The sequence below is a fragment of the Apodemus sylvaticus genome, chromosome 15 (assembly GCF_947179515.1).
Source record: "Apodemus sylvaticus chromosome 15, mApoSyl1.1, whole genome shotgun sequence".
Lineage (NCBI taxonomy): Eukaryota > Metazoa > Chordata > Mammalia > Rodentia > Muridae > Apodemus > Apodemus sylvaticus.
This window is the reverse complement of record NC_067486.1, coordinates 76,046,726-76,065,835: the sequence shown is the minus strand read 5'-3', so window position 1 is coordinate 76,065,835 and position 19,110 is coordinate 76,046,726. Positions and strand designations below refer to the sequence as shown.

Sequence of the window (19,110 nt, the reverse complement as noted above, 5' to 3'; positions counted from 1 at the left end):
CCCACAAAGAAGACTAGTTCTCAGCCTGCATCTAATAAGCTTCCCTTTGCAGCAATGGAGAGCATTACAAAAACCCCACAACTGGTCAAGAACACTATGGCAATCATGGTATGCTCAGTCCCAAGCAACAGCATAGCTCTTATACTTCTGTTTATTAATCTGGTCTCTTTTTACATTACAACTTGACTTCTAGGTGTCTTAGTCGGTAGAGTACTTCCTAAACAAGCAAGCGTGAAGGCCTGAGGTTGGATCCAGAGAAGCCTTCTAAATAGCCATGCTTGCACATGGGGATAGAGGAACATGGATCCTAGGGATTGTATGTAGTCTAGCTAAAATGCTGTATTTGAGGTGTGTTGAGAGACTATAAGATCTTTCAAAACAAAAGTTTAAGAATGATAGAGGAATACACACACACATACACACACACTCTCTCTCTCCCACAGGAGCAATACATACACACACATTTGGATGAGCATATTCGCACATACACTTACAGACATAGTATTTCCCCTTCCAAAACAAGAGACCATATTTTCTTGGAGTAGGAGAATTAAATATATATCCATAATTTATGCACTAGGTAAGTTACTTCGGTTGTCTTTTCTCCTTAGCTAAGCTCTAAATTCTGTAAGAAAATTACAAATTCCTTGTTTAAAGGTAAATGGAAGCGAATCCCAACATATGTGTGACCATCTTTATCGGAAGCAAGTTGATAGCTACATTTATAAGAATTTGGCTTGTGTACCTGGATACTACATATACAAACAGCATAAAAGAAACATTTCCTATATAATTGTTGGTGATGTTTAAATAAACATTGTTTGTTATTGGAAAATGGCTATATGCTCATAGCTAAAAATCAAAAGCTTGTATTCTGTAAAAATGTTGTGCTCTAAACTGCAGTTTTAATACCATTTATAAAAGTTGTATTTTTCTATAACTATTGAAACTTTCTCTGAGGCTTTTTTAAAAAAATACATACATTGAAACTATTCAGTTCACTGTAAATAAATACATAAATAAATAAGCAGGCTTCACAAAGTGCACTATGTAATGCTGTATTTTAAAATGTAGACAGACTCCCTGAAAAACCATAACTTTAATGTTGTGCAAAAAAAGAGTTTGAAAGGATGAAAAATTTTGCTCCTTTACAAAGCATTCTCAGGCTTCATTTTCTTGTTGTTATTGTAGTTGATATTTTAGGGGTTTTTATTCTTTTTGTACTGTGAGCAATGTGTCTTTTCTTGTACATTAAACAGCACTGTTTCACATAGGCAGAAAACATTTCTTTGGGTCTTTAGTGCTGAAAGGCTCCCTTAATGGATGGTAGCAACTGTAATATCACATATCTAGCTGAGTATTTTTCAGAAGGAATCTGGTAAACATGTGATTGTTATATGATAGTATTTGTAGGTTGTGTTGCTCTTAATGAATGATATACATACATACACACACATGTATATACATACATACATACATTCACACACAGATATATGTAATATATTACATGTGTGTGTGTGTGATTTTGTGTGTGTGTATATAATCATTTGTGCTTCTGCATTGTCATTTAGTGCATCCAGAGGGGAAAACAAGAGCTGGCCACTGGTGGGAGATTCAATGGAATGGCAGGAGTGTGGCAAGCTGTAGAACACCTCCACTCTAGCGTGAACTCAGGCATGTGGTGCAAGTGTAGATTCCTGTTACTAGATCCCTAGAACTGCACTCTATTACCTTGACCCATGGTCTCTAAGAACATCATATACAGAGTTCCGTAACAAATACAAACTAATGACATTTTCTGCCCTTAAGAGAAACTGTTTTTAGTAAGTCAATGAAGTATGAAACAGTAGTTTTGTACCTATTATTGATCTTCTCTGATATTTCTACTTCCTGTCTAAGTGCTCAGCTAGGAATTCCTACAATCAGACAAGTCAGAGGTGAGATTACCTCTTAATTTTTACCAGGAATAAAAGTGTTCAGGTTACAACTTTGTGTACCTTTGAGTGAATGATCTAGTTGCGTTGTTAAGGCATATGCATAGATACTGTGTTGCTTGGATTTCTCCCAGTGAAAGGTACAAGTCACTTTGCAAGAGATCTATGGACTACTGATTGTATCAGTTAGTTTGCCAACCTGTATTTAAGCCTCCTGTTCTGTCCTGGAATTATTCCTGATTCCTTTCTTCCCACCACCACCCCCCCTTTTTTTTTCTGATGCTCCAACTTGAAATTTTTCTTAACAAAGACTTTTAAACATATGTGCTTGACTTCTGTCAAATCTGCCACATTAGTGGATCACATTTGCTCTGAACCTATTCATATGAGGAAATATCATTGCATGACGTGAAAAATGTCAGAAAAAGTTTGGCTGGATGTTTCGCAGCAACTTTGCTAATGCCCCAGGTGCTTCTCCTTTAGTGTGTCTTCCTTTCTTACCTGGATTTTCCACTGTCCTTCTTGTGTACATGACATAGGACTCCAGAGAAACCTTCTACAATATAGCTGATGCTATATACAACTTTAATAGCAGTTGACTCACTGATAATGGATCTTTTAAGGAGAGTGACTAACGGGAAGGCAGAAACAACAAGGATAACAATACCAGTAATCTAATCAGTAATAAATGACTGGTCTTAATGCTTCTCCCCAAATATCACTCTTTTGAGGTTAGAAGCCTTTTCAACTTAATATTAGAAAATTTAATGATGAAATATTTAGCCTGTGTCTGGTTTAATGTGCATTGGGAGCTGATATAAGGGTTTCTGTAGTACATCAGAATTAAGGTTGATGGTAATTTGACATTTTGTTAGAAGTGTGTTCCTAGCAATTTGATACGCTGTTGAACCTTTTCCTTGTTTCCAGAAGCAATCTTTTGATGAGAATGAAGCATAATTCATAGCTTTGCAAAAAATATCTTTATGCAGCTTACATGTTTGAAACATTGGAAATGATTTCCCTAGACTGAACATATCAATTGATGTCTTACTTAGAACAATATAAATAGCTTTTTCAAGAGTTGTAAAATTTGTGGATCTATTATCTAATATTAAATGAAACATAAGATATAAAACTTTATAAAATGGGGCTTATATATAAACACCGACATACATCCCTACCACACACATTCATACATACATCATACATAAAAACAGAAGACCAGGAAAAGTCGGGGAAGCAAGATGAATAAAAGGTTGTTATCACTAAAGACTTTATTAATCTTTTGCTGGTGCTTTTAGTCCCCATAATGTCAACATTGAAGTGAATTTTATTCTTAAGAAAATCTCAAATAGAATTGTTTTCTTATTTCTTAGATGGTTTTTAGGGGGGAATCATATATTTAGCTTTTTCTTTGCTCTTTTCACACTGGCGTGCTAGAGGAAGAGTTTCACCTGTAAAGGGTGTATATCACCTACTATTCACCTGTGATAGCAGGCATTATTGGGTGGCTCTTCTTTCTCTTGGCTTTCCCTTTTCATCCCTGCTGTGGTTCTTTTGCCAGTCTTTGTGGCAAACATTGTTATAATTGTTGCTGTGTAGGGTGCTTTTGTGTTTGTCATACTCCCCATAAAGTTCATCTACAGATAGGCACAAATCAGAGAGTATCAAACAAATTAGGACGAAATTTATGCCTGAGTATATTCATTCATTTGAACGATTATTCACCCACTTCGCTGAGATGCTTTGATGTTTAATGTTATCTGCACCTCTTGCTAATGTGCTGTAAGGATCATAAGGTAGAAAGAGGAACATTGGCATAGGGTCCTACTCATGAGTTTCACAGTTAGAATAGTATCTCAGGATCTGAACGTGAAATGTTCCCCTATACATTCTTGTTCTTTCAAAAACTTATTCCCCCTCTGATAGTGCTGTTTGGGGAGGTATTTGAGCCCCTGAGGTACGGGGACTGCCTGGCCATGGTCGGTCACAGGGATGGCAATACCCACTTCTGGTTTTGGCTTGAGTATTTTGCCAGATATTCACCACTTTTGGAATTCCACCACATTCGACTGCCATGGAAGCACATATAACAAGCTTTCTCCTACACAATGGACAGCATCTTCTGAAACTATAAGCCAACACCGTCTTTCCTCTTTAAGTAGGGTCTGTAAGGGATTCTAGTCACCGTAAATGCAACTACAGCTAATACAAATGCCGCCTTTTGAACATGAAACTATACGTAAACATCCTGTTTAAGTACATTTATCTGAGAAACATAGAGGGATATGCTAATGTTTGAAATTAGTTATTGTGTAAAGTTAAGAAGCATTTTTAATTAGAATTTTGAAAAGGGGGCAAGTTACAAAGACGGGAGCATGCTAAAGACATTTGCCAAGTCAGCATAGAAAGGAAGCCTTTCTTTGCTTCTGAGTTGAGTGTGCTTTGGCTGAGAGTATCTGGCATATATTTAGAGCCTAAGTGGGTTGGCTTGCAAGCAGACCAGCTTCTGGGAATCAGAGCCCTTTCCACTGGTTTTCTGCTCCTTTTTGAATATGTGTGAGTTCCCTGGGGCCAGCAGTGGCTCTTCGCCTTGTGGCAGGCAGCATCCCTGACAATTAGAAGGTGGCAGGGCATGGTAGCTGAGTATGAAAGGGGAGTTCTAAAGTCACACAATGTGTTTCTTTGATTTGTGGTAGTTTGTGCTCTGAGGAAACTATGTGTCCATATGATTGACTTTCCCTGTAAATAGCTATGTTGTTTTTCATGTGTTTATGCTAATTTTATAACAAGAAAATTATGCAAGATAAAGCATAATGCCTGGATTTCTACTTCCCACTCTCTTTCTTGGTACTGGATTTTAATCATGGTATATTTACAAGTTTATATCCTTTTGCTTTCTTATGATGTTATAGCATATAGGGAATAAACATTTTATAGCCAGTGTAGTTTGAGATTTGGAAAAGCAAATTTTGAAAATATAGTCAAATAAAGATTTTTAAAAATACTCTTTTTCAAAGGTTCTTAGGTACCAGAATTTATCTGTGATAAAAATTGTCCCTCAGAAACTTTAAGCTATCAAGAATCTTTCAGATTTAGCAAATGATTTATTTTTATAAAAAGGAAATTGAAACCTGAAAATTAGCATGAGTGCATTCGTCAGGCTCTTAATTTTCTTGGATTGTTCCAAGTTCAAAGTGTGTCCAGAGATGTTATGTCTGGATTTGCTATTGTTAATTATTTAAAAAAAAGGGGGGGTAGAAAAGAAATGAGCCAATTCTTCATTTCACCTTCATTCCTTTGGAGAAATTAATGGCATTTGAGTTCAGCTGTTCAAGTCCCTATAGGTGTAAACCACCTCCACCTTGTGGTTGATTGCTTGATTCTGGCCAAGTCACCAGCTCCTTGCCTTCCACCACACTCTGTTTCTTGGATAATGGCCAACATTATGGCAACGTGCCTTACTAACCATCGCTGGATTCCTGGATAACAGTGGGCATCAGTCATATGAAGACCATACATCATCTTAATTCTGTGAGTTCTGTATATTCACTACAGCGCAGGGTCTAAATGTGAAACAGGCTTCATCACTTCATCAGAGAGGGTTTCAGAGAAGAGTTAAAATAGCCAAAGGTGTTTGGGGGACCGTTCTAGCAATGGCTGGTTTTCTGATGTGTTGTTGCTGTTGTTGTTGTTGTTGTTGTTGTTTCTTGTTGTTAAAAAAATACTGTTTGAATATTACAAATCATGTAGTCCAGTCCTGTTTCCCTCTGAGACTATGATTGAGGCTGTCTGATTATTCTTAGTGTGTGGAAGGTAGAGAGTGCTACCGCTTGATTTCATCAATTTCTTTTACTTCAGTGATTGACAGGCATGGAAGGCCCTTGCTTCCAGATCCTTCTGCCCTCCCTCTTCCCTTTCAAGTCACATTGCTACAGAGAGTAACCCATCCACGTGGTCACTACAGTGTTTCCACATGGTCACTGTAGGGTTGTCTGGGCATTTGCTGAACCTACTTATTTATTATACTTTATTGTTGTTTCTTCTGGTAGACATGGACTTGGCATGGGAAAGTGACTCCTTTCTGGGATGGCAGATGTGCTGGTACTCTTGCTGTAACCATGTGTGCTGTGGTTGAGAAAAATATTAAGAATCCATGATTGTTTAAGGGGAAGGTTAAAAACACAGAGCCATTTCTGTGATTGTACAGAGGGAGGCTATGAGCAACTTGGCAACATTTGTTCATTGTGCACTTCCTGGCTTGTTTTATGAGGATAAAGGGATGCGGACAGGTTTGCTGAATAGAGCGCTTCTGGGTCCCTAATAGCCGCTCTTTCTGAAACCATTTTCCCCTTCCTCCTACTCTGTGGGAGAAGTCCTCCTTCCTTGGGACCCACCCCTCTCATTCTGACCTTTTTATCCATCTGTTGCAAGTGGACAAGACACTTGTTTCTCAGAACAAACATGTTAACAGACAAAAGAATAAAAAAACAACTTACTTTGCCATTGAATATATAAATGGGGTTGATAGATTTGATAGATTCAAATCACAATAATACAGTGATCATCTTGAAATGAGTGTTTCTGTTCTTTCTGGGAAAAATCCTGAACAAATATCTTGTGACTCCACTGTAAGTATAACATTCTCTTTAAATAATTTGTCGTTTACTGTTTTATAGTTTCAACAGGGGTCTGGATATAGTGTTGGTATCTGAAAACTAGCCCCTAGTCCTCTTTTGCTTTGTGTTTTGGCACCCAAATTCCTTTGGACATTTGTGAGGGAGGTGGGTCTGCTTATTTTCTCAGAGCATGTGTTCACTTCCATGGACACAGCAACCCATCCCATGCCTCTGATTCTTGGTAGGTGTACACATCGCTGCCTGTAATCTGAACCCAGATGTCTGCTTTGGTCGGAAGCATAAACAGGACTTGTTGCCTTCTTTCGATTTTTAGAAGGTCTGGACATTTTAGGGTGATGTTAGGAACTTGGCTGATCCATTCTGGAGAAGTGCAGTTCTAACCCTGACGTTCTCTGGCTTTCTGTGAGTCAGTTTTGCACAGCCTTGTTTCCTTAAAGATACTTGGTAGAGATGTGTGACTTTGACCTTCTCTCTGCTCTGATATGCCGTACCTCTATGTAGAATAGTGTTTGATTTAGTTATGCACTGATAAGTTACCTTTGTTTCTTCCTTCAGGAAAATCCCTCTCTAATATACTGTGTCCAATGACCCTATTCAAACTCTGGCTTCAGGGGCCCTCATGGCTTAACCTCTAATATAATAAAACATGCATTTCCACAAAACTCTGTAGAGCTTGGGTTTTCCAGCCAGAAACAATCACACCATTTTATCATCTTTCTTTGAGTACACTGAAATACTCAGTTCTCATATTATAATAGATTAAACAGTGTGCTGCTGTTGATTTAAAAAAATCAAATTGCTAAATTACTTAGCATGTATAGCAAGAAATACAGAATTCAAATGCTCAGAGTCCTTAAAAATTGAGTCACAGCAGTCTTCATTATACCTAATATCCTTAGATCAATGTCTAAGTTGTTGGCCTAGCAGATGAAGTACAAGGTAGAGAGGAATTTGAGACAGTTATGATGTAGCTAACTACCACCAGTAGTTTGATTGGTTTCCCGTTTATCATTGATACATTATTGAAGTGATGTTGAGCCTCTAAACAGGATTTTATGGACTTCTATTCCTAAGATCATAAGCCAGAATTCCAAACTTGAAGGAGCAAGTCCTGAGCCCGAGAACTCAGGGGGAAAGTGTCTTTTAAGTAATATTGGCAAAAGGCTTGGATCAGGTATGCCCTAAAGGATTATCCTCTGTGGCATGAGGGTATTCGCAGAGGCTACCTTGCCCAATCATGGGAAATCCAGGTTGGCTTCCCAGAAGCCTCATTTTGTTCTAAACCTAAAGGATAGCAAAGACTTCTCTACAGGGTAGCATTGTAGGACTCTGAGTCCCTTGTCACCAGAAGTGAGATTGTGACAGCTCTCCATGCTTAAAACACTGCAGTTCTTCCAGGGAAGGACAAGGGGTTTTGAAATACTCTGAATTCAGTATATAGTTTTGAACTATAGAATAAAAAATTCCATTACTTTAAAACAATTCATATATTTGGAGTTAGCAAGATGGCTCCTGCAACCTTGTTTAATCCAAAGATCCCAGACGGTTGGAGGAGAAAACTAATTTCCACAGCTGTACTCTGATGTCCGAGTGTATCCTGTGGCCGAGTGTATCCGAGTGTATCAATGTGAGCACACGTGCACACATTGAGGGAGTGGGGTGACAGGGCAAATGCTATTACAAGTAAGAAATGCAAATGTAAATGTCATTTACTTCACACTCTTAGTCCCTGGTGATAGTGGACCAGACTTGAATATCCATAGTTTCATATTGAGACCAAGGAACATAAGAATATCATGTACAGATTCTGTGGCGTTCTATCAAATTACTACTCTACAAGGTCTCTCTTCAAACATAACTGTTTCATATTTTCGTCCACCCACGGAAACTCCTTTTTTCACGTACTCCTGATCCATGGCCTTTCTCTTAAGCTTTATAGAATGTCCCTGTGCATCATGATGTCCCCTGTCTCCATCTGTATTTTTTATTTGCATAAACAATGATTTGTTAACATTTTTTACAGCTCTGCTGGCACGGTTGTCTCCAGAAAGAATCCTGCTGGTGTTCTTTGCTGCAGCTCAAGGAAAAATGTACCTTTCTGTTCTCAGTCTGAATTGTTTTTTATATTTTCTTGGCCTGATTGGAGAACCATGTTAGGCCTTGAGAGATAAAGATTCAGTTAACAGAATTGCTTCCTATCCAATTGGCTCTTTTCTGATTAGATTCCTAGACCCTTGTACCTTCAGACTGAATAAATGCTCCTGTCAATGCAGTTCTGTCCAGTTACATATACATGTTTGCTAGGGACACAGTTGACTGTTCAGTATGCATATTTATTCCAATAAGAGACTTGGAGACTTCAAACTGATGACCTTCTATCTCTTTTGAAAGTTGTTCAGGATAGATGTGGGACACTCTAAAATGCCGGCTCTCTGGACCTGCAGGAAGCTTGCTTTACTCAAATGTGAGTCCACCTGGACTTGGGCTTGTCTGTTTAATCATTAGGGAGAAAAGAAAAACAAAAAACAATTTCAAGATAGCACCTGAGTGCTCCCACTTTATTTTATGTATGAGAAACAACTTGACATGCATGCTCTGGTGCCGTCCTTAGTCAGGGGAGCTGCCTGTCTTCACAGTATTTTATACCCACATAGAAGTGTTGAGAGAATTAATTAAATGGAAAAGCATCTAAGACCAACTGCTCTAGAGTGCCACATCAGACCATACTGTCGCTGCTATTTCTGCCTCAGAAGTTATTAAGAATAGCCCATCACTAGCTGGAGTATGTGTTTGCCGAGCATAGCACTGTGAAATGCACAAGTGTGGATGTGCTGAACAGAAGTCAGATATTTATGCCTGCATCTCTGACAGGAAAGCTGTAGAGGTATTGAAAGGCATGTATGTATGTCTGATGTGTGATGTGTGGGTGGGGGTTGGTGTGTGTATGTGTGTGCACATATGCACGTACTTTGAGTGTCTGTTCTGTCCCTATATTGGAAATGATTTTTTGAATCCAGGGCACCAGTTGAAAGCACGTGATTTGATTCTGACCGAAACATTTGAAGTTATTTTAAGTCAAGAAATCAGCTGTGAGGTTGCTTTCCCTGTAATACACAGAATGCTGGAAAGAGTGCCTGAGATTCTATTGAGTGTGTTGCCCAAAGTAAACCTTGAATGTAGTAAACCTTTGTTTTTGCTGGGTTTCTTCATTTACTGTTCCTATACATGGAAATTAAAATGTTATAACATTTTAGTATTTATTTTTGTTATGCTAGTATTTACTTCTGCTTTATATTAAGAATAGACTTGTTTATATTTACAGATGAGAAATAAGTGTTACACAGATCAGATATGACAATAGATAACATATAGAATCCCAATCAAAAATAGAATAAGTAATTGTTTCAGGATTTAGGTATATAAAATATGCTTTGTTACCTCCTTCAGTGTTTAGGGATAGATCCATCAGTATTCCATATGTTTATATGATCTATCAATGGTGTTGTGTTCATAGGCAGATGGGACCTTTGTTTCTTAACTTGATCTTAAAATGTGAAATTATTCCCATGCTTTTATATTTTTCATTTTTCATTCATTCTGATATATTGACTGATTGAATGAATGATTGACAGTATATAACATAAAATTTAGTATTTCAACAGAGTTCAACTATTGTATAATATTTAGTGTAAAACTCATTCTTTGGCTTCCCCTTGTTTACAACAACTAAGACCCTTGATGGAAACTTTAAGTCAGAAAAGAAATGTTGACTCTCCAGTTTGAAGGGTAGCCATCAGCTGGTATGATCCAGAAGTGGATCTTTGGGGCAGGACTCCTCAGCTCCCTCCAGTTCCAGGGTTCTGCCATTTCCTAGACCCTGGCAGTGAGCGCAATTGTCCTCCTGTTTCACCTGCTTGCTTCTTCTCGGAGGGGGGAAATGGTTTCTGTGTCTGTGTCTTGATCACAGAAGATATAAAACTAAGAAAATCATAAATAGTCTGAAAAGGCCTTTTGAGGTATTGGTGGTGGTGGTGGTGGTGGTGCTGCTGCTGCTGCTGCTGCTGCTGCTGGTGTGTGTGTGTGTGTGTGTGTGTGTGTGTGTGTGTTTAATTTAGCCTCACGTTTTATCAGAAGGTTGTATGGCTTGCTGTTAGATTTGGTTTTGATTGTTTTGTTCAATTTTGAGACAAAGGTCTCTTCTGTAGGCCAGGCTTGTCTTTACCTTATAATTCTTTGCCTGAGTCCACTGGATTTTGGAATTACAGGCGTCCATCACCAAGCCTGCTGGCTCAGAATAGTCTTGAAGACATCACACGGCAGTTGTAGACAACCTGGTCATAACCACCAGCATCCATGTATATATCCATAGCTCCTGCCTCAGTTTAAATGTGAGGACTGGATGAAATGCACTTGACAGCGCTCTATAATGCTTGCTGTTATAATACATTGATTAATTTCCAGTGAGTAATTTCTATTTACTGCCACACAGGGCATGGATAGCTACAAGTGGAAAACATCATGCTTGTCAAATAGTGTGTGACATTTATCATGAAATGTAATCGAAATGGCAATACCCCTCGTCCCCATTGTTAACAAGTCCATACACATATTTCTGTTTCTTGAGTATGTGGAAATATTGTGTCACTTCAACCTTGTTGTATCAATGACTGATCCCACAGTTTCTTTTCCATGAAGAAGTTAGATTTGGGCATTTTCAATGTCATTACATAGCTTGATAGATATATAATTTGGGGAGTCGATCTTTCTGCTGCTGGTTAGATATAGCTGTCTTACCACTCACCCTTTCTGTCTTAGAAAATTTCCATTTTAAACAGGAATCATTTTGGATTCATGTATGTAACTCCTAACATTCTGTTGAGTAAGGATGTATTTACCAAGTATCTCTATCTCCCTTGTCTTAAGCTGACTTAGTTGCTCTCATTTGTTTTTAGTTTTTTTGTTTTGTTTTGTTTTGGTTATTTTTTTTTAGGCAGGGTTTTTCTCTGTATAGCTCTGGATGTCTTGGAACTCGCAGTGTAGACCAAGCTAGCTTTGAACTCAGAGTTTCTCCTGCCTCTGCCTCTATAGTACTGGGATTAGAAATGTGTTCTACCACCACCCAGCTTTAAACAAAACAAAACAATACAAAAAACATTATTTTTAGTATGAACCCCAAACCTAAAATCACTCTGGTTCTTTGCTTGCCTCTGAATTTGTTGTAATCCTGTGGCTTCAACTTTTTACCTCTATAGCCCGACGAATGCATTTAAAATTACCCTTAGAACTTTTTCCCTAGAACACAAGAATTGAGAGCTTGCATTCACAGAACCATTATTAAAAGTAAATAAGTAGCTCAGTGTGCTGGCATATGCTCTGTTATCCTAGCACTCAGAAGTCTGACATAAGTTCAAGGCCAGCCTCTGCTATTTGGTGAGACTCCCATCTAAGACAGACAGACAGACAGACAGACAGACAGACAGACAGACAGAGATAGAAATAGCACTGCAAATGCTTCTTGGAAAGATAACAGTGTGATAATTTGTGTCTTAAAGTCATTAGGGACTGAGTGCACCACTAGAATTAAGCCTGTGTCCAGTGATTTCATGCATTTGTTGTCTGTTCTATGAGGAAAAATAAATGTTGGCATGTTGCAGTTTTCTAAAGGGGACAACTGTTCATTCACTGATCAATATCATTCTAAGTTTCTGCTGTGGGCCCTGATGTTGTAAACTATTCAGGGTGTCTTGTTGAGTACAAGTGACTGACCCCTTCCCTTGAGAAAGCAAACACATACACATATGATCATAAAGAACAGGAGAAATGAGGTACACTCAGAGAGAGTGAGAGTTCAGGTCAAGATATTTTGAACTTAAGAACTAGACAGTTAGTCCGAGAGAAAGTTCAGGCCAACATTTCTTTAAGAACCTGACACTTGTTTAACCAAAATCAGTGCCTGAGTTGTAAGAGAACTTGTCACGTTGGATGTGGATGAAAGCTGGGATGCAGCATGTTGGTCAGACAGGAAATGGAAGGGGTATGGTACCTTATCCTACTAACTTATTGAAGACTCTTAAATGACAAAATAATGAGATTGTATGTGTGTGAGGGAGAAATCCCTCCAGCTACAGGCAGAAGGATTTTCTGGGGTCCACCAAAAGTCTAGATAGTGCTGGAGAAGAGCAAGTGCTTTCTTAACAGATGCGGTACAATGTGGACATACCCGAGATAGGGAAGTCCCTGTGTAGAGTAAGTAGTCGGACTTAATGTTTACACAGTAACAAGGGAGAGTCTCAGCAGTCCAAATCAACATATGTTGTGAAAAGTGTTTAGTTAATCCTGGAAAAACATATAAAGTAGTCAAGTCGGTAGATGAAAATAATCAATTGAACATGCAAGTCTACGGTTCAGAATACAGATGAACCCTGGAGAGAGAAACTGTTGATCATTTTTGCAATATTGATCAGGTTACAAGCTGTAGATATGGACCTAAAGAAAGAATGTACAGAAAAGAGATTATGTAGCAGATTAAGGTCCCATGGGAGACTTGGTGATTATTTTCATTGTTACTAATTTATGTTAAAATTAGAAAATTATTTGTAATGACATGAAACTGTTTAATCCAGCTTTCTGTACCCTTAGACTGAATAAGAGATAAAAACAAAAACTTTCCTAGGGTCCGTAAATGGAAATTAATAGAGACCTATTTGTCATCATCATTATTATGGGACACTATCAACATTGACTGAGCCGGAAGTCAACATATCTATTGTAAGCCCAAGTGCACAGGTAGTGCTCCTTGAGAAGACATCAATAGCTCTTGGCTACAGATCTTCCTCTGGGCCCCTGAATGTATGATGCCTGGGTGTCTCTGGTTTCTCTCCTCTCCAACTCTCCCTTTTCTGTGTTAAATAACTATACCTCCTCATCACTCACCAGTTCAATCCAACTTAGAGGAGGTGATAGTTCTTTCTGTGCAGGTTGCAAATTTCTTTTCTGACTCTGGTGGCTTACCTTACTGAGCCTATACATGAAGCCTGTATCCTGTATGTATGAGCTCTGTAACAATACTTAGTTTGAGCATGTCCCTTTTTATTATTCTTTGGTCCTGTTTTGGAGCATCCTCACTTAAGGCCAACTTCCCTAACATATCATTTGTCTCAAATATAGTTTTCTAGGAAACTTGTAATTCTCAGATACAAGACTTAATTTTAAATTCCTAATTTCACTCTCTGTTAAGTTACAAGATTCTATTGAATATAGAATTTTTGTTGAACTTTATACTCTCCTTTTAGGAAGCAAACTTGTTATTTATTTTTATAAACCAAGCATCTTTGATGTTGCTAGATAGGTGAAGAGTCTCTTTGTCTTCAGGCTGAAGGTAGGCCTCATAGCTTTCAATAAAAGCATGTATGTGTGTGTGTGTGTGTGTGTGTGTGTGTGTGTGTGTGTGTGTGTGTATGTGTGTGTGTTTTAATAATGCAGTATATTATTAAAACACATATGCTATACATATTCATAAATATATGCCCAGTTAAGTAAGACCTTGATATTATGTAACAGACCACATTGAAAAGCAAATAGAACCTAGAAAAATCAATTATAATATTAGATATCTTATCCTAGTTAATAATGTCAATGTAGCATGTACAGAGGTGAAACTGATTGGAGAGGGGGATCAGCTCTGCTTTCCTTGATGATGCATCATCAGCAAAACATAGAGATCAAACTTCAAATATCTTACAGACTCAGCTATGAATGTATATAGTACCTAAGTAACTAGCCTGAGAGAAGTCACTTTCTCGATGATAGCTGTGAAGCCACACCCCAGACCAATCTTTTTTCTTTCATTTTTTATTTTCTGTATTCTTTGTTTACATTCCAAATGATTTTCCCTTTCCCTGTTCACCCCTCCCCAAAAGTCCCATAAGCCCTCTTCCCTCCACCTGTTCTCCGATCAACACTCTCCTATTTCTCTGTCCAGACCAATCTTTAAAACCATGCCATTTGAAAAGTAATACCAACCAAACTGCATTTACAAAGTGAATTAGTATAGCCCTCACTTCTTAGAAATAATTTTCCTCTTGATACGCACAGATATACATGCATGTGCTAATGTGTGCGTGTGTGCACGCACGCACACACACACACACACACACACACACACACAATCCTTGAATGATAGTTGTTTCAGGGTCCCAACTCCAGAGGCATTACATCCATATTGGAAATACCATATGATCTCTTCTATATGCAGAACCTAAGTTTCAAGCTTTATGTACATTCGCGTATATGTAGGTGTGACTGGATATCAGCCATGTAGCTATAAAGGTGACTAAACAAGAGGGTTTTAGGAAGGGAGTTGACTGGGTAATAAACTGAACTTGACATCAAAGTGGAAAGGACTCAGGTGTTGAAGGATACAAACCGGGATGGGGGAGACGGGGGGAGAGCCCCACCGAATCAGGAGTGTTTATGAAGATGCCAAATCTATTCCTTTGCTAAGTACTTAAACAGAAAAGCATTTCCAGGCAAGCTCTTCCACTCTTCCCGTATTTCTGCTGTGTGTTCTGTTGCGTGTACACTGGCACGTGTTTGGATATTTTTATCATAAGTGTTGTTAAAACTAGTATATTTTGGTGTATATGATTTTCCTCCAAAGTTTTACATATTTTTTCTGATTGGACATGAAATGAAAATGAGCAGGAATCATTTTAAAGTGTATATATTTATGTTCTTAGTTAAAGAAAACTGTGCCAATGCTTATCTGGTCCACATATTCAATTAAGTGAAGAGTCATGTTATGGAATATTTTCTGTTTATTGGATTATTTGGTAGTTCCAAGCATATATTTTTGACATTTCATTTTATTTTTTAATTTGGTATGAATTCTTGAATTTTTGTTATAATTTAACATTTTCATTTTGAAAATCAGGCACATTTAAATATCACACTCATCTATACATGCATGTATGTGTGATTTTTCTGGGACTCAAATCTTTTTCTGTGCTAGTTTTCTGCCCTTCATTTTCAAGCATCTTCAGTGAATATTAATGAAGCTCTGTTATGTTACATGGGAGGGAGGGAGGGAGAGCCCTTCACCCTAGGACACAAGCCCTTCACCCTAGGACACTGTACAAATCAGACAAGACAACACAGGGTTAATGTTGTACATGCCATCTGTGAGGAGCAGGGCCTCACCTTCCCTTTTGCTTGTGTCTGGAGAGCTTTGTGTTTTCCTTTCCATTGTGACAAAACTTTCACTGTATAATACATTATTGATGATAGTAAGTGAACTGTTAAACAGTGAACCTTCACAGCTTATCTTGCTTGACTGAGAACAAATCAACTTATTGGGAACTCCCTATTTAATATTCCCTTTTGTGCTGGCTAGTTTTATGTCAGCTTGACAGAGGCACGAATCATATGAAAGGAGGGAGTCTCATTTGATGAAAAATGCCTCCATAAGACTATGTTGCATGCAGACCTGGAGGGCATCTTTTCTATTAGTGATTGTTGGTGGTGCCATCCCTGGGCTGGTGGTCCTGGGTTCTATAAAAAAGCAGGCTGAGCAAGCCAAGGAGAGCAAGCAAGTAAGCAGCATTCTTCCATGGCCTCTGCATCAGCTCCTGCCTTGCTTGAGTTCTTGTCCTGACTTCCTTCAGTGATGAACAGTGATGTTCAATAATCTCATTCCTCCCTCACTTACTTTGGTCATAGTATTACCTCAAAATAATAGAAACCCTATCAGCTCTTTGCCACTATAATCCCATTTTCTGATTTTGTGAGTCTTAACTATTTTCAGTCAACATTTCATGTAAAATAATACAATATTTGTATTGTACCTAGGTTGTTTTTCATGCACTCATGTATTATATGTATATTATAAGCACATTTTCTTTATCTTTCACTTTATAATGGATGTCTAAGTTTTTTCTAGTTATAAATAGTGGTACAATGAACAAGGAAACCCTATTCTCTCTTTTCATCCATAGTTCAGTAATACTGGATGCTAGGTCATGTTTGTTCCATATTAATATATTCAAGAACTTTCCCACTCACTGTTCTCCTTCAGCTCTGTCACTGTGCCTTCCCACCAAATGTGAGACACCCTACTGTTCTTGCCAAGGCTGTTCTTCCAGTTCTCCCTGATTTATATCAATGATCCTCACAAGGATGTGATTCCTCATTTGGATTTTGTCTCCATTTCTCTATTATTGGTAATAAGGAGCAATGTTCTTAATGTTTCATATTTTGTATATCTTTTTTAAAAAGTATTATTCTTGTCATTTTTAAAACCTAAACTTGTTTCAAAAGTATCTTTTCTTTGTTCTCTTCTTTTGGACATCTGTCTGCTTGTCTACATGTATACATGTACATCTTGCGTGTTCCTGGTGTCCATGGATGCCAGGAGCGGGTGTCAGATACCCTGGAACTAGAGTTATAGGTACTTGGAGTAGACTTGAGCATCATAGGAACTAAACCCAAGTCCTCTGAATGAGCAACAAGTGCTCTAACCACAGAGCTATCTCTGTAGGCCTTATTTGTCTCTGTTTGCTTCTTCATTGTGAAGCTTTCTTAGTTAGATCTTTGAGGATTAGCCCATTACTGGATACACAATCATCTGTTCAGTGCTTGCCTTTCACTCTACTGTTCTTGCTGTGAGAGCATTTCAATATGATGTCATTGCTCTTGCTGTGTAGAGCATTTCAATATGATGTCATTGCTCTTGCTGTGTAGAGCATTTCAATATGTTGTCATTGCTCTTGGTGTGTAGAGCATTTCAATATGTTGTCATTGCTCTTGCTGTGTAGAGCATTTCAATATGATGTCATTGCTCTTGCTGTGTAGAGCATTTCAATATGATGTCATTTCTCTCCTTCATTTTGTTTCTGTTGTCTGTACTTCTGCTGCTTTGTGTATTAAATTATTACCAAGACTCTTCTCATGAAGTTTATATGTTTTATTTCCTAGAGTAGTCACATCTTCAGAGTCATTTTTAGTTGGCTCCAACTTGTTTTCTTGTTTGTAGAAATCCAGTTTTCAGCTGCTTTGTTGAAGATCAAGTGACCATAGGTGTGTGGGTTCATTTCTGGGTCTTCAATCCTATTCCATTGATCTACCTGCCTGTCACTGTACCAATACCATGCAGTTTTTAACACTATTGCGCTGTAGTAATGCTTGAGGTCAGGGATACTGATTCCCCCGGAAGATCTTTTACTGTTGAGAATAGTTTTAGCTATCCTGGGTTTTTTGTTATTCCAGATGAATTTGAGAATTGCTCTTTCTACCTCTGTTAAGAACCGAGTTGGGATTTTGATGGGGATTGCTTTGAATCTGTATATTGCTTTTGGCAAGATGGTCATTTTAACTATATTAATCCTGCCAATCCACGAGTGTGGAAGATGTTTCCATTTTCTGAGGTCTTTTTCAATTTCTTACAATCACTCTGGAAATCAGTCTGGCAGTTCCTCAGAAAACTGGACACGACACTTCCGGAGGATCCTGCTATACCACTCCTGGGCATATACCCAGAGGATTCCCCAGCATGTAATTAGGATACGTGATCCACTATGTTCATAGCAGCCCTATTTATAATAGCCAGAAGCTGGAAAGAACCCAGACGTCCCTCAATAGAGGAATGGATGAAAAAATGTGGTACACACACACACACACACACACACACACACACACAAATGGAGTACTATTCAGCCATGAGAAACAATGAATTCATGAAATTCTTAGACAAATGGATTGAGCTGGAGAATATCATCCCAAGTAAGGTAACCCAGTCTCAAAAGAACACCCATGGTATGCACTCACTGATAAGTGGATATTAGCCTAGAAGCTTGGAATACCAAAGACACAATCAACATATCAAATGATGTCCAAGAAGAAGGAAGGAGTGGTCCCTGGTTCTGGATAGGCTCAGTGCTGCAGTGTAGGGGAATACCAGAACAGGGAAGCAGGAAGGAGTGGATAGGGGAACAGGGGGAGGGAAGAGGGCTTATGGGACTTTCGGAGAAGCGGGATCCAGGAAAGGGGAAATCATTTGAAATGTAAATAAAGAATATATCGAATAAAAAAAGAAAAAAAAAGAAATCCAGTTTTTCAGTACAATTTATGAAAGATACTTTACCTTCTTTCCTGCTTGTTCTGGGCACTCATGTAGAAAATACGTGACGTTTATTATATGTGTTTCTTTCTTTGCCGACCCCTTTTCCTGTTCCGTCTAACCTCTGTCTTTGTTTTGTTGCTACATTGTTTTGATTATTAACATTTACAACATATTTTTAAATCAGCAATGCAATCTACCTATGTTCTTTCTTTTCATGACTAGTTTAGCCAACCACTGTTTGTGATCTTTTCAGTTTCCATTTGAGTTTGAAATAGATGTGTTCTATTTCTGCATTTTGATAGGTATTGCTGTAGATCTGAAGGCTGTTTGAGTGATCAAGGCTCTTCTAGTCCACGGACACAACCTGCATTTATTTTTATTTATTCATGTAACTCCTTTCATCACTGTCTTTGTTTGCAGT

At 38.2% G+C, this 19,110-nt stretch overlaps 1 protein-coding gene across 7 annotated transcripts in view; it reads left to right on the top strand.

Moving 5' to 3' along the window:
- The window catches only part of Lpp (LIM domain containing preferred translocation partner in lipoma), a 596,469-nt gene that overhangs the window by 343,369 nt on the left and 233,990 nt on the right, over positions 1–19,110 (top strand). The window lies entirely within an intron of this gene.